Source organism: Mustela nivalis, assembly GCF_964662115.1.
Source record: "Mustela nivalis genome assembly, chromosome: 13".
NCBI lineage: Eukaryota > Metazoa > Chordata > Mammalia > Carnivora > Mustelidae > Mustela > Mustela nivalis.
Genome location: NC_139032.1, coordinates 46018399 through 46031066, shown reverse-complemented (window position 1 = coordinate 46031066; position 12668 = coordinate 46018399). Strand labels below are relative to the sequence as shown.

The 12668-nt window shown below is 40.9% G+C and overlaps 1 protein-coding gene across 6 annotated transcripts in view; it reads right to left on the bottom strand.

Annotated features, from left to right (window-relative positions):
* FOCAD (focadhesin) overlaps positions 1-9932 on the bottom strand; it is a 296022-nt gene extending 286090 nt beyond the window's left edge. For 2 of the 6 annotated variants that reach the window (XR_014301953.1, XM_082695374.1), the window contains exon 1: positions 9854-9930. The gene's annotated coding sequence lies outside the window, so the exon portion shown is untranslated. Of the gene's footprint in view, positions 1-9853 lie in introns of all 6 variants that reach the window. The other 4 variants (XM_082695369.1, XM_082695372.1, XM_082695373.1 and 1 more) reach the window with 4 other exon arrangements.
* Between the last annotated feature and the right edge of the window lie 2736 nt (positions 9933-12668).

Here is a 12668-nt window from a genome sequence, read left to right as displayed (position 1 = left end):
TCAGCATCACTCGAAGGAAGAAAACCAGATGCTGCGTCCTCCTGTTGTGACAGGATAAGAAGACATACAAGGAACCCTCTAAGAATACTCCCGCCTAAAGCATTTCAAAAATCACCCCACACAGCTTTCCATATTTAACCACCAATTTATAGAAAACTCAAGACATAGAGGAAAAAAGTAAACAAAAACCAGGGGATTTTGACAATAAGCTCAGAATTTGGGACATTTAATTGGACAAGTGACTGATTCTCCAACAACTCAATGACATACGACAAAGAAAGGCTGGAGGGACTATTACAGGTTAAGTGATTAAGAGACTTAATCACCAAATACAATCTGGGGGCATTATTTGGATTTTGATTCCAACAAAACAACTGTAATAAGACATTCTTGGCATAACCAGGAAATTCTGAAATAGGGAGGGACTGGGTATCAGATAATCTTGAGAAATTGGGGTATGATAATGGCACAGAAATTATGTTTAAAATAAAACAGTAAAATTAAATTGTTACACTTAATAGTAATTTTTAATTAACTTAAGATATCAATTAAAAATAATCACTTTTGCAGAAAATGCTGAAGGAGGAAAAATGTTAGAGAAACAAAACAAGATCAACAAAATATTAATTTCATTTAAGTTCATTTATTATAGTCCCTATTTATGTGTGTGTTCAAAATTTTCCACAGGAAAACTAGGTAACCAGAGACTGTAAGATCACAATGAACTGAAGAGAAAAAAGATTATTATTGCTTGCAACGGCCAATCAATGTGAATGAAGATTTCCTTGACAATATGCAACAAAACCAAAATACAAAAATAACCTGGAGGTTGAGGCACTTAAGAGATTATCATTTTCATTCATAATCACTAATTTCAAAGGTTATGCTCATGCTTCCCAGGTCAGAATGATTTAAGACTATGTTATAAATTAGAATTTAACGCAACGCTGTTTTAACTGAAAAAATACCTTTTTCCTGAAGATATCAAAAGAAAAAGGTCCAACAGTTCAAGAAAAGGTTTGAAAATTTTCTATCTCAGACTGTCTCTTTCACATATAAAGTTTCAGCTTCACTTTGAACAAAAATGTTATGGATTTACAACTCAAAGTGAAGAGGCAGCTAGAAAGTTCCTAAAGAACAGGTGTTCTGGGGGCACCTGGGTGGCTCAGTGGGTTAAGCCTCTACCTTCGGTTCAGGTCGTGATCCCTGGGATTGAGCCCCACATCCGGCTCTCTGCTCAGCGAGGAGCCTGCTTCCCCCTCCCCCTCCACCTGCCTCTCTACTTGTGATCTCTGTCAAATAAATAAATAAATAAATAAAATCTTAAAAAAAAAAAAAAAAAGAACAGGTATTCTGTGCAGCTGATTCGAGAACAAGACACTCTTCTTCCAAAGAATAAAGAGCTTGGATGTGGAAAAACAATTTGGCTCTTAAAAAAACAGGATCAAAAAAGTACTTGCAAAAATAAATAAATAAATAAATACATACATACATACTTGCAAGAAGAGGCCACAAATTTCCTTGGGTAATACCCAGAATCTGTTTCAAGAGCTCTTCCATAAAACATGGAAGAGATACCCAGATACCTGAAAAAAGTTCAGTAACAAAACCTACATTTCGGGGGCCTGGGTGGCTCAGTGGGTTAAAGCCCCTACCTTCGGCTCAGGTCATGATCCCAAGGTTCTGGGATCAAGCCCCCATCGGGCTCTCTGCCTGCCTCTCTGCCTTCTTGTGATCTCTGTCTGACTTGTGATCTCTGTCTGTGAAATAAATAAATAAAATCTTAAAAAAAAAAAAAGAGAACTCTATCTGCTGTCCTACTAAACAGAAACTAGTACAATTTGATAGGTGAAAGCTGACAAGCTTCAGCTGATCTTGACATGCAAACTATTTTTTTTTTAAGATTTTATTTATTTATTTGACAGACAGAGATTACAAGTAGACAGAAAGGCAGACAGAGAGAAAGAGGGAGGGGGAAGCAGGCTCACCGCTGAGCAAAGAGCCCGATGCGGGGCTCAATCCCAGGACCCTGAGATCATGATCTGAGCAGAAGGCAGAGGCTTTAACCCACTGAGCCACCCAGGCACCCCAACATGCAAACTATCTGTAACTCTAAAATTTTCATACGCTTCAGCCTTGCTCACACCCAAGTCTAACCTCTTCCTCATCTGCCTTCCTCTTCAGTAAACACTAACCAGTCCTCACCTCTTGCACTCTGATACCATGATCACCAAACTTTCTTATTAGATGCTCAGCGTCTTCATTAGGTGTCCCCCTACGTGTTAGACCTAATGAAAACTATACTCTGCTTCTTTGGTGGCCACTTCAATGAAAGTTAATCATCCTTCCAAGCTCCAGTGCCCAGAAGAACATTTCTTTACCATTTACCCCCATACTTCTGAGGGCATACCACCCAAGTATCTTTATCTCCCATATATACTGATAACTACTATCCATGATCTAAAACCTCAGAAACCATTGTCTACCTCTCTGCTCTGGGTACCAAGATCTTCTGAGGTCCATGTCCAAGGTGAGTGATTCATCCAACACACCAGTCTCACTGCTCTTGAATATATCCTTGTCGCCTCCATTTTAGCAATCTACATCCATGGCCAAACCCTACATTCCATTAGCACCTTAAAACTTTAAACGCCAATCTTCTTCTTTGAATCCAGAATATTCAAACAGCTATCTCCCTTATGCCTACATACACTTATGTATTTACTTTGCCCAGACTTCTAATCTCTTGAACCAATTTTTTTTTTCAATTTATTTATCTTTTTAGTAATCTCTACACCCAACATGGAGCTTGAACTCATGACCCTGATATCAAGAGTCGCATGCTCTTCTGACTGGGCCAGCCAAGAACCCCAGTACCAATTACTTTCTTTCACTCTTTCAGCCTCCTCCTGCTTGGTCCCCAACCTCCATTCAGTCCAAACCTCACATTCCATCACTTCAGCCATTGTCTTGCTAATCCTTTGAGCTCAAAGTACTTAACAAAATCCAAATACTGGATCATTCCAACTATTTAAAATCTTTGGATCTACTGACTTTTGCTACAGAAAGTCACACAATTAAACAAGCTAGTAAAATTACAAACCAATGATAATTTTTGTTAAGATTTATTTATGAGAGAGCGAGCTTGGATGGGGGAGGGGCAGGGGCAAAGCAAGAGAATCCTCCAGCAGACTCCCTTCTTCTAAGCACAGAACCCAAATGGGGCTTTATGCCAGGACCCTGAGATCATGACCTGAGTGGAAATCAAGAGTCAGATGCTTAACCAACTGAGCCACCCAGGCACCCCTAAACTAATGATTCTTGCCTATCTGGTAGACCTTCCTAAAACCTCTAGTGAGCTCTCTCTTCAATTCTCCATGGTGTTAAACAGTTCACCATTCTCCCCTAAAATTCCCGACCTCCTTGTCTTCTAGAGCTCCAATGTCCATTAGGCTGTTCCCTCTCATTCTTTTTCACTGGACCATCTTCCTTACATGATAGTGCTTCCCAGAGTTTCTCTTGCTTTTTGTCTTTTAAGATCTTATCTATTTATTTATTTGACACACACACACACAGAGAGAGAGAGAGAGAGACTGAGAGGCAGGCAGAGGGAAAAGAAGAAGCAGGCTCTCTGCTGAGCGGAGGGCCATACATGGGACTCCATCCCAGGACCTGAGCCAAAGGCAGTCACTTAACTGACTGAGCCACCCAGGCATCCCTGTTTTATTCTTTCTTATTCTAGAAACTCTCTTAGGTTATCTATAGCCATATACACCCTGTTCCAACTATCACCTACAGTGCTAAGAGCATCCTAATCTCTATACTGCATAAAAATCCTCTCCTCCGGGTGCTTCAGTTGCTCAGCTGGTTAAGCACGGGACTCTTGATTTCAGCTCAGGTCACAATCTTAGGGTCATGGGATCAAGCCCCAAGTCAGGCTCCAGGATCCGCTCAAGATTCTCTCTCCCCCTCTTCCTCTCTCCCAACTCCCAACCCTTGATCTCACATGCTCTCTAAAATAAATAAATAAATAAATAAAACTTAAAAAAAAAAAAATCCTGTTCTCATCCCCAGAGCAGTGCAGTTAGTTACCCACGGAATAGTACCAACTGTGTGACCCAAAGGCATATCCAAGACTGATCTTAGTCACCTGCTAACCCAGATGGGATTCCTATTGTGGGAAGTCATAAAGTTGGGAAGCATCTTGACTCCACCTTTTCCTCAACCCACATGTCAAACTGGACACCAGTTTCATCATCTTGACATTATCTTGGATCCATCCTATTCTCTCAAGCCCCACTGCTAATTTGGAGCTTTATCAAGCAGGCCTCACTCCACCACAATTCATTCCTCACCTTGCCACATGAAACTGATCTTCAACTTAAAATCTCTTACCCATAGATCACCACAGCCTCAAGGGTCAAGTTCAAAACCTTTAACACAGAAAGAAAGAGGGCCTTTCATTGTGGGCCCTTTGTTTACATATTCAACCTCATCTCTCTGTCCTCCCCTTAATACATTAAGAATCTGTTTTGTCTCGCATCTGTTGATTTAGCCTCATGGCTTTCTTGTGCCTAGAATGCCTTATCCGCCATCCTCGCCAGCTAACTTCTACTTGCTCTCAAAATTCCTTTCAAGCAAACACTCCAACAAAAAGCTTTCTCTGAATTCCCTGAAATCTGACACACATACAGTTCTCCTCTGTCCCCACAGTACTCAAAGCATGCATCTAACTATAATAATTTATTTCTTTGTATTTTGGCCTTCTCCGGGGCTTCCATTCAATAGTGTAACTTCCTCAAAGGAAAGTTAGGGCCTGGACCAGAGCAGATACTCTTTATTGAATGAAAAATATAAAATAAAATACATACAGTATTTAATATCTATGACTCTTAAAATTCAATTTACTTACAGGTTTCAAGAATTCAAATTTTAATACAAAGTTTCCTCCACTCCCTCCCCGTGTCCTAATATATACTAAAGCCTAATGGTTTCATTACCTAAACCAACCTGTTCAATGATGGTTAAATAGAGTAAAATTTACAGTAAATTCTGAAAGTTAGGGCACCTGGGTGGCTCAATTAAGCATCTGTCTTAAGCGCAGGTTGTGATCACAGGGTCCTGGGATGAAGCCCTGCAGCCGGCTCCCTGCTCAGCGGAGTCTGCTTCTCCCTCTCCCTCTGCCCCTCCCCGCTTCCTGTGGGCACTTGCTGTCTCTCCCTCTCTCTCTCAAATAAATAAATAAAATCTTTCTTTTTTTTTTTTAAATTCTGAGAGCAGCTAAGCCAAAGGAAAAAAATTTTTAAAGAGACAAAAGTACACCCTGGCAGCCAGAAAACTTAACAAAACTACAGTTACAACATCCACAATTTTAACATTTGTTCAACATGCTTATCAGCCAAATTAGCATACAGTCATTTGTTTGACCAAAATACAAAATAAAGATACAGTTTAATGCACTGAAATCTCCAATTTAGAAGCCTAGGTGGACTGCTTCATTGGTTCCCCAGGCAAATGAAAAGATAAATCTCTAAATAAATAATAATAATAACTGACTATCTATGCAGCTTGTATTTTCAAATTCCTTGGGCCTAAAGTTTTCTCTTCATGAACAATGGAAAACTGTATGGTATTTAATATCAAAGCTTTTAAACATCTTCAAATATAAAAACTAAAATAATTCTAACTGAACTAAAGCAAATATAAATTTAACAAAATTTCAAAATCAGAAATGCAATGTTATTACTGCCAATGTGACTTGAAATAGGATAAAAAATTATGAAGCCAGGAGTGCCTTGGGGACCCAAGTTATAAAAACAACAATGTTCAATCTGTTGTTTGAAAATAGACGGGACCGGGGCGCCGGGGTGGCTCAGTGGGTTAAAGCCTCTGCCTTCAGCTCAGGTCATGATCCCAGGGTCCTGGGATCAAGCCCCACATTTGGCTCTCTGCCCGGCAGGGAGCCTGCTTCCTCCTCTTTCTCTGCCTGCCTCTCTGTCTACTTGTGATCTGTCAGATAAATAAATAAAATCTTAAAAAAAAAAAAAAAAAAGAAAGAAAGAAAATAGATGGGATCTTTCCCATTGCATCAAAGTTTGTTTCAAATAATTTAAATGGGAGAAAAACCAATAAACATCCTTTGTCCCATAAGCTTAGCAAATCTTGTTTCCTATCATGTGGAGATAGTATACAGAGTGGGGCATCTGGGTGGCTCAGTTGGTTAAGCATCTGCCTTCAGCTTGGGTTGTGATCTCAGAATCCTGGGATCGAGCCCCGTGTTGGGCTCCTTATTCAATGAAGAGCCTGCTTCTCCCTCTCCCTCTGTCACTCCCCCTGCTTGTGCTCACTGGTACTCTCTCTCTGCCCTCTCTCTCAAATAAACAAATAAAATATTGGGAAAAAAAAGTATACACTACCTCGATCCAATTTATCATGAATTATGAATCACAGACTTATACTTACATAACTATACCATATTTTATTATACTACTCATCTCTAGAGCTGTAGTACTTCTTAAAAATATATCCAGTATAGGGGTTCCTGGCCAGCTCAGTCGGAGAAGCATGCAACTTGATCTCCGGGTCATGAGTTCCTGCCCCACGTTGGCTATAGAGATTACTTAAATACAAGTTAAAAACATATATTCATGTACATACACACACAATATAGATTTCTCATCTCCTAAAAAAAAAATGTATTACCCACATGTAATGTGATCGAAGTTTAAATTATCACACTGGGTTTCTTTTTTTAAGAACCATTAATAGATGTCCATTGATAGATGAATGGATAAACAGAATGTGGTACATTTACACAGACACACACACGTAGGAATACTAGTCAGCCGTAAAAAAGAATGAAATCTTGCCATCTGCGACATGGACGAACCTAGAGGGTATTTTGCTAAGTGAAATAAGTCAGACAGAGAAAGACACTATATGATTTCACCTATAGGTGGAATCCGAAAAACAAGACAAACAAAACAGAAACAAAGTCACAGATACAGTAAACAGTTAGTTACCAGAGGGGTAGTATCTGAAAGGCACACAATATAGGTGAAAGGGATTAAGAGGTACAAACTTCCAGATACATAATCAGTAAGTCATGGGAATGTAAAGTAAAGCCTAGGGAATATAGCAAATAAGATTGTAAGAATTTTCCATGGTGACAGATGATAACTAGACTTATAGGGATTTTATAACGTATAAAAATATCAAATCACTATGATATGCCCCTGAATCTAATAGGGATACTGTACACCAATTATACTTCAATTAAAAAAAAATCAAGTTGTGCTACAGACCTACCAATAATCCTGACACTATTAGTTCCTTACTTTTCTTCTAAATATAGTTATAATTGTATTTTTCATTGTGTTTTTTCTCCTCCAATTTAAAAAAAAAAAAGCCTCCTCTTGGATTTTTTCCCTCAATTTTTGCATTTCTCTTCAATCTTCCCATCTCGATCTGGTCCATCTCTGGAACTAGAAAGGTACAGCAAAAGAAAAATTTTGAAAAGCTGTATTTCCTTAAACTTTCCAAACCCCTAATTGTGACATAAACAATTCACATAATGGTTTGTGGGTAACATCCAAAAACTATCACAAGTCTATGAATATTATGCCTCAGAAGTATTTTAGAAATTATTTTACACCCGCAGGAAGGCCAAACAATTTATTTGCAAGTCCCATCAACCAAACAGCAAGTGAAAAACTATTGTTACTGGGTGCCTGGGTAGCTCAGATGGTTAAACATCTGACTTCAGTTCAAACCCTGATCTCAGGGTCTTGCGATCCAGCCCACGCTCAGCAGTGAGTCCTTATCGAATAACCACTGCCCCTCCCCCTGCTCCTGCTGGCTCTCTCTCTCTTTCACATAAATAAATAAAATCTAAAAACAAAAAAAGAAAGAAAGAAAAGAAAAGTTATTAGTATATCTCTATGGACATTTTCATTCTCAAACTAATGATTTATTTATGGTTATCAATAACCATGAGTATTCCACTTTCTCAAGGGGAAGTAGCAAGTCAACTGAAATCCAGTAAATTTTAGCTTGATAAAATAAATGCTAACATAGACATGATATTGATAGGTATTAGCCAGGTGATGGTAACTACCTAACATTTTACCAAAGTATAAGCATGATAACCAAGGCAGAGGTTTTGGCTACCACTAACCTACCATTGCAACTCAAAATACTTTGAAAATTGTATACTTACCCAATTTTTTAAAGATTTATTTCTTGTAGAAAGAGCAAGAGACCATGAGCACACGTGGGGGAGGGGCAATGGAAGGGGGAGAGAATCTCAAACAGAGCACGATGACCTGAGCCAAATCAACGGTGGGACGCTTAACCAACTGAGCCACCCAAGTGCCCCCAATAGTTTTTACATCATACCTTTAAACATAACACTAAAAAGGTTTGGATTATTACATTTCCAAATTTAGATGAGTCATAGTGCTTTGTATGCAGGAACTAAATGTAAATCAAAATTGTAAATTTGCACTTGCTTGCTAGTCAAAGAGACATGTAGACAGATTCAGAAAGATTAAAACGTATAATCATAATACACATTGTGTTTTTAAAACAGTCACTTCCCAACTGTTAACCCAGTTCAGTAAACATGCCAATTGCCCTCCCTCTTCTTGAATATCTAAAAGTTACGGAATACTTCTAATCCTATTCCTTCACTTTACAGATAGGCACCTGAGACCTGGGGTCTTTCATTGTACAGTTAGTTAGCAGAATTACAAAACCTCTAGTCATCATGGTCTGAAGCTTAACTAGAGGTGAGAGTAAGAAAAACCGAATGAGGTCTCAGAACAGCTCTATATTATGATATAGAATCATAAGCTTCTGTACCTAAATCTGGAACCTGAAATTGAACCATCATTAACAACAAAATTACATCTCAAATGTAGACAATAAAACTGGCAGATAAAATGAGAGAAAAAGCAGGGAATGTCCTTTTTAGTTTCTGACCTAAGACCCTGACCATCAAGGAATTCATCCAAAAAGTTTGTTGAACGGATGAATGAATGATTGCATGATACCTGATAGGATGACTTCACTGATTTTAGAAGCTCCAATTTCAGGAGCTAAACTGGAGGATCATGATGCCACAGCCGAAATTAAAACTCACGGTGCAACAAACAACTCCTATGTGAAATACAACAACCAGGTCTCTGCAAATCTCTGCAGAGCTGTTGCAGGTGTATCAAAACATACATTCATACACAGATGCCATTTTTGTCAGGTAATTCCCGCAAGGGAGGATAGAGCCAGAGAATCGAGAAGTCTGAAAACAGGCCCTGCTCACCCATAAGCCTTTGCATTCAAGTGGACAAGATCTGAGTGAGTCACTGGAGATAAGACGGTCTCCCCAGCCAGCCAGAAACCGGCCCGGAATCTCCTGCACTCCTTTTAACTAGGGAACGGGTCAGGGAAGAGTGGAGGAACTGAAACCTGCAGCAGGTTAATATGCAAGGATCGCGCTGATCCGTTTCCGAGTCAAGATTCCACTGAGCCCCACCGCAGGCACGGGAGCCGGCCCCACCCGGCATCGCGGAGCGGTCCTACGCAGAAGGCCTCGTCCTGCAGGAGAGTTCAGAGCCCAGACACGACAGGACGCGGGCAAAGAGCAAGACCTATCCCCTTCCTGGCCACCCACGCCACAGCGCGGCCCTGCCACCACATGCTCCCCTTCCCGCTTTCCCAGCACAGCCCTAGGGCCGCAGGGCCTCAGCCGCCCTCCACGCCAAGCTGAGACAGGCCACAGGCGAATGCGATCCAGCGGCCTCAAAGCAGGGGACAGCGGCCCCCAGCTCGCCGCCTGCCACCCCTCATCGCTTACCTCCCTTCTGCCACAAGCTCAGCCCCGCGCCGGCTGCCTGACGTGGCCCGCCCCGCCGTCTCGAACGCCTGGGGGCGGAGACTACGGTGATAGAACCAATGAACTGCAGACTGCAAGCGTGTGCCCGCCTCCTCCGGCTTCGGCCCGACCCTCTCTGCTTTCGCGCGCGCGCACGGCCAAGGCCAAGGCCGCGCACTGCGGCTAGAGGGTGGCGTGCACTGCTGAGTGCTTCTCTGCAGGGACCCGGGGGCAGGAAGAGAGGCGCGCGCAGGTGGGGGTTGTGGAGTTGCACCGCAGTGGGGATTAGCCCACGAGACAGCCGATTGAAGGAACTTGTTTGGGAATGCCACTGCGCGGTGCTTGGGTAGTACTGTTGGCAGCCTGCCCTTATGCAGCTTTTGGCGATGCAAAGCAGCTTCTTGGTGTTTGGAGATTTTGTTTCCCCGAAAACAATAATCCCGATAACGTTAAGGATTCAGAAAATGTAATGCAGACAGTCGACCTGCCCTTTCGTTCTTCCCCTTGCCCCTTGTAGTTGCTGCTTCGTACTTTTGGCCAACACAGAGCACTGCAGCCCTCAATGCTACCTACACGGGTACATCCACCTGTTGGACAGTCCTACAGGACGTTATAGGCTGGATATTTCTGCTCAGTTAATCTGGGGACAGCAGGCACACATCATTGTTACTTTTTTTCTTTTTTTCTTTTTTTTTTTTTTTTTGGTCTAATACTTACTGCGTGTCCACCTGTGCACACTCATTTCCACAGGAAAGCTGTAAAGTATGGGTCACGGTAAAACAAGCTAAAGGAGACAGCAGAAAGAAAAAGAAATGAACAAGTAAAAAAGGAATGGAGTTCAAGTTGTGTAAAAATTATATACAAGAGTTAAGACACATCGCTCTAGAGAACTTGACTTATCCAGCCCTTTCCACACTCTGGTATATCTTTAGAAGTATGTATATATAGAAGTGGGGAATTTTTTAAAAAATACTGGTCCCTGGGCTCCGTCTCTAGAGATTCTCAATTTAGTTGCTCTGCTGTGAGTCCTTGGCATTGGTACTCTTAAGTTTCCAAAGTCATTTTAATGTGCTGACAAGAGTTCTACTTCTCATATGTAGGAAGGATTTGGTTCCCTATACTCTACTTTAGAAAAACAATTACATGCCACAGGCCATTTCAGCTCTCTCAATAACCTATTATGCATTCATTCTGTAGGAATTTATCTAAATTAATTTTGAACCTACTTTTATATTCACTCTCTGTTATCCTTTGAGAGAAAGTAGTATTAGAAGGTTTATAATGGCCTTCTTGATTTTATGGAATTTGATGTGTTAACCTTAAAAATAAACTGCCAGTTAAATTTTACCAGCAAAATGTGGGTTTAAACAGGAATAACAGAGAATGGCAATCAAGGACAATCAAGCTACAGCAAAACCATAGGCAAGTCCAACAAAGAAGAGGAATATTTTTCTATGGAGAAGAAGAATGAAGTTGAGAGGGGTTGTTTTGAATGAAAACCCATTGGAGAAAAGCAAAGAGTTTTGAGTGATGTTGGTTTCTCCTTGCTGAGTTTCAGGGGTAGTCAATTTCTTGTAGGAGATGCAAAGATACATCTTTCCCTATTGGAGCCTGTAATTGATGATCCTGTCCTGTTGAAGATTTTTCTGTTAGGTCTGTAATTGCTATTAAGGGGTATGGCTTTTCCTACCAGCTTCCCCTTCAAGCATCTCAAGTCCAGTATAGCGAAGTTTTCCTGAATTAATTTTCACAGATGATAGTCCCCTTCGGTATTCATAATTCTAAATGCATCAGAACTTCTTTTAGGACCATTTTAATTCTTTTTTAAAATTCATCTTCTAGGGGCACCTGGGTGGCTCAGTGGGTTAAAGCCTCTGCCTTCGGCTCAGGTCAGGGTCTCAGGGTTCTGGGATCGAGCCCCGCATTGGGCTCCTTGCTCAGCGGGGAGCCTGATTTCCCCTCCCTCTGCCTGCCTCTCTGCCTACTTGTGATCTCTGTCTGTCAAATAAGTAAATAAAATCTTTAAGAAATGTTTAAAAACAAAATTCATCTTCCATTCCCTTGGGGGTACTTGACTGACTCAGTAGGTAGAGCCTGCAACTCTTGATCTCAGGGTCATGAGTTCAAGCCCAACATTGGGTGTAGAGATTACTTTTAAAAACCTTAAAGGGCATCTGAGTGGCTCAATTGGTTAAATGCCTGACTTTGGCTCAGGTCAAGAGCTCAGGATTCTGTGCTTAAACACGAGGTCGGGCTCCATGCTAGCAGGGAGTCTGCTTCTCCTTCTCCCCTTTCCCCTGCCCTTTACCCTACTTGTGCACACTCTCTCTCATAAATAAATACAACTAAAAGCTCTACTATCTCCATTTCTTGAGACACATTAGTCAAAATTTTAATTGTACACTTAACTATATGAATACTACTGTTCTAAGAACATCGATACACTTAATCAAGAAAACAACTTATGAAGCTGTTACACTTATTACCTACATTTTCTAAGTAAGGAATCCTAGCCACAGAATGGGAAGCATCTTGACCAAACACATGTACCTTGTTAGTGGCAAAACCAAAATTTGAATCCAGGCACCCTGGCTCTCAATAAATAACTTTACTGCCTCTGTTATAAAAGGGGTAGCTTTTAGGAATATGTGAGGAAATGTCCTTTTGAAGAATGCTGTTTACTCTGTGATTTTTTACCTTTTTTTTTTTTTTTTTTTTAAATAAGCTCTATGCCCAACAAGGGACTTAAACTCACAATCCCAAGTTGAAGAGTCTCATACACTACCAACTGAGCCAG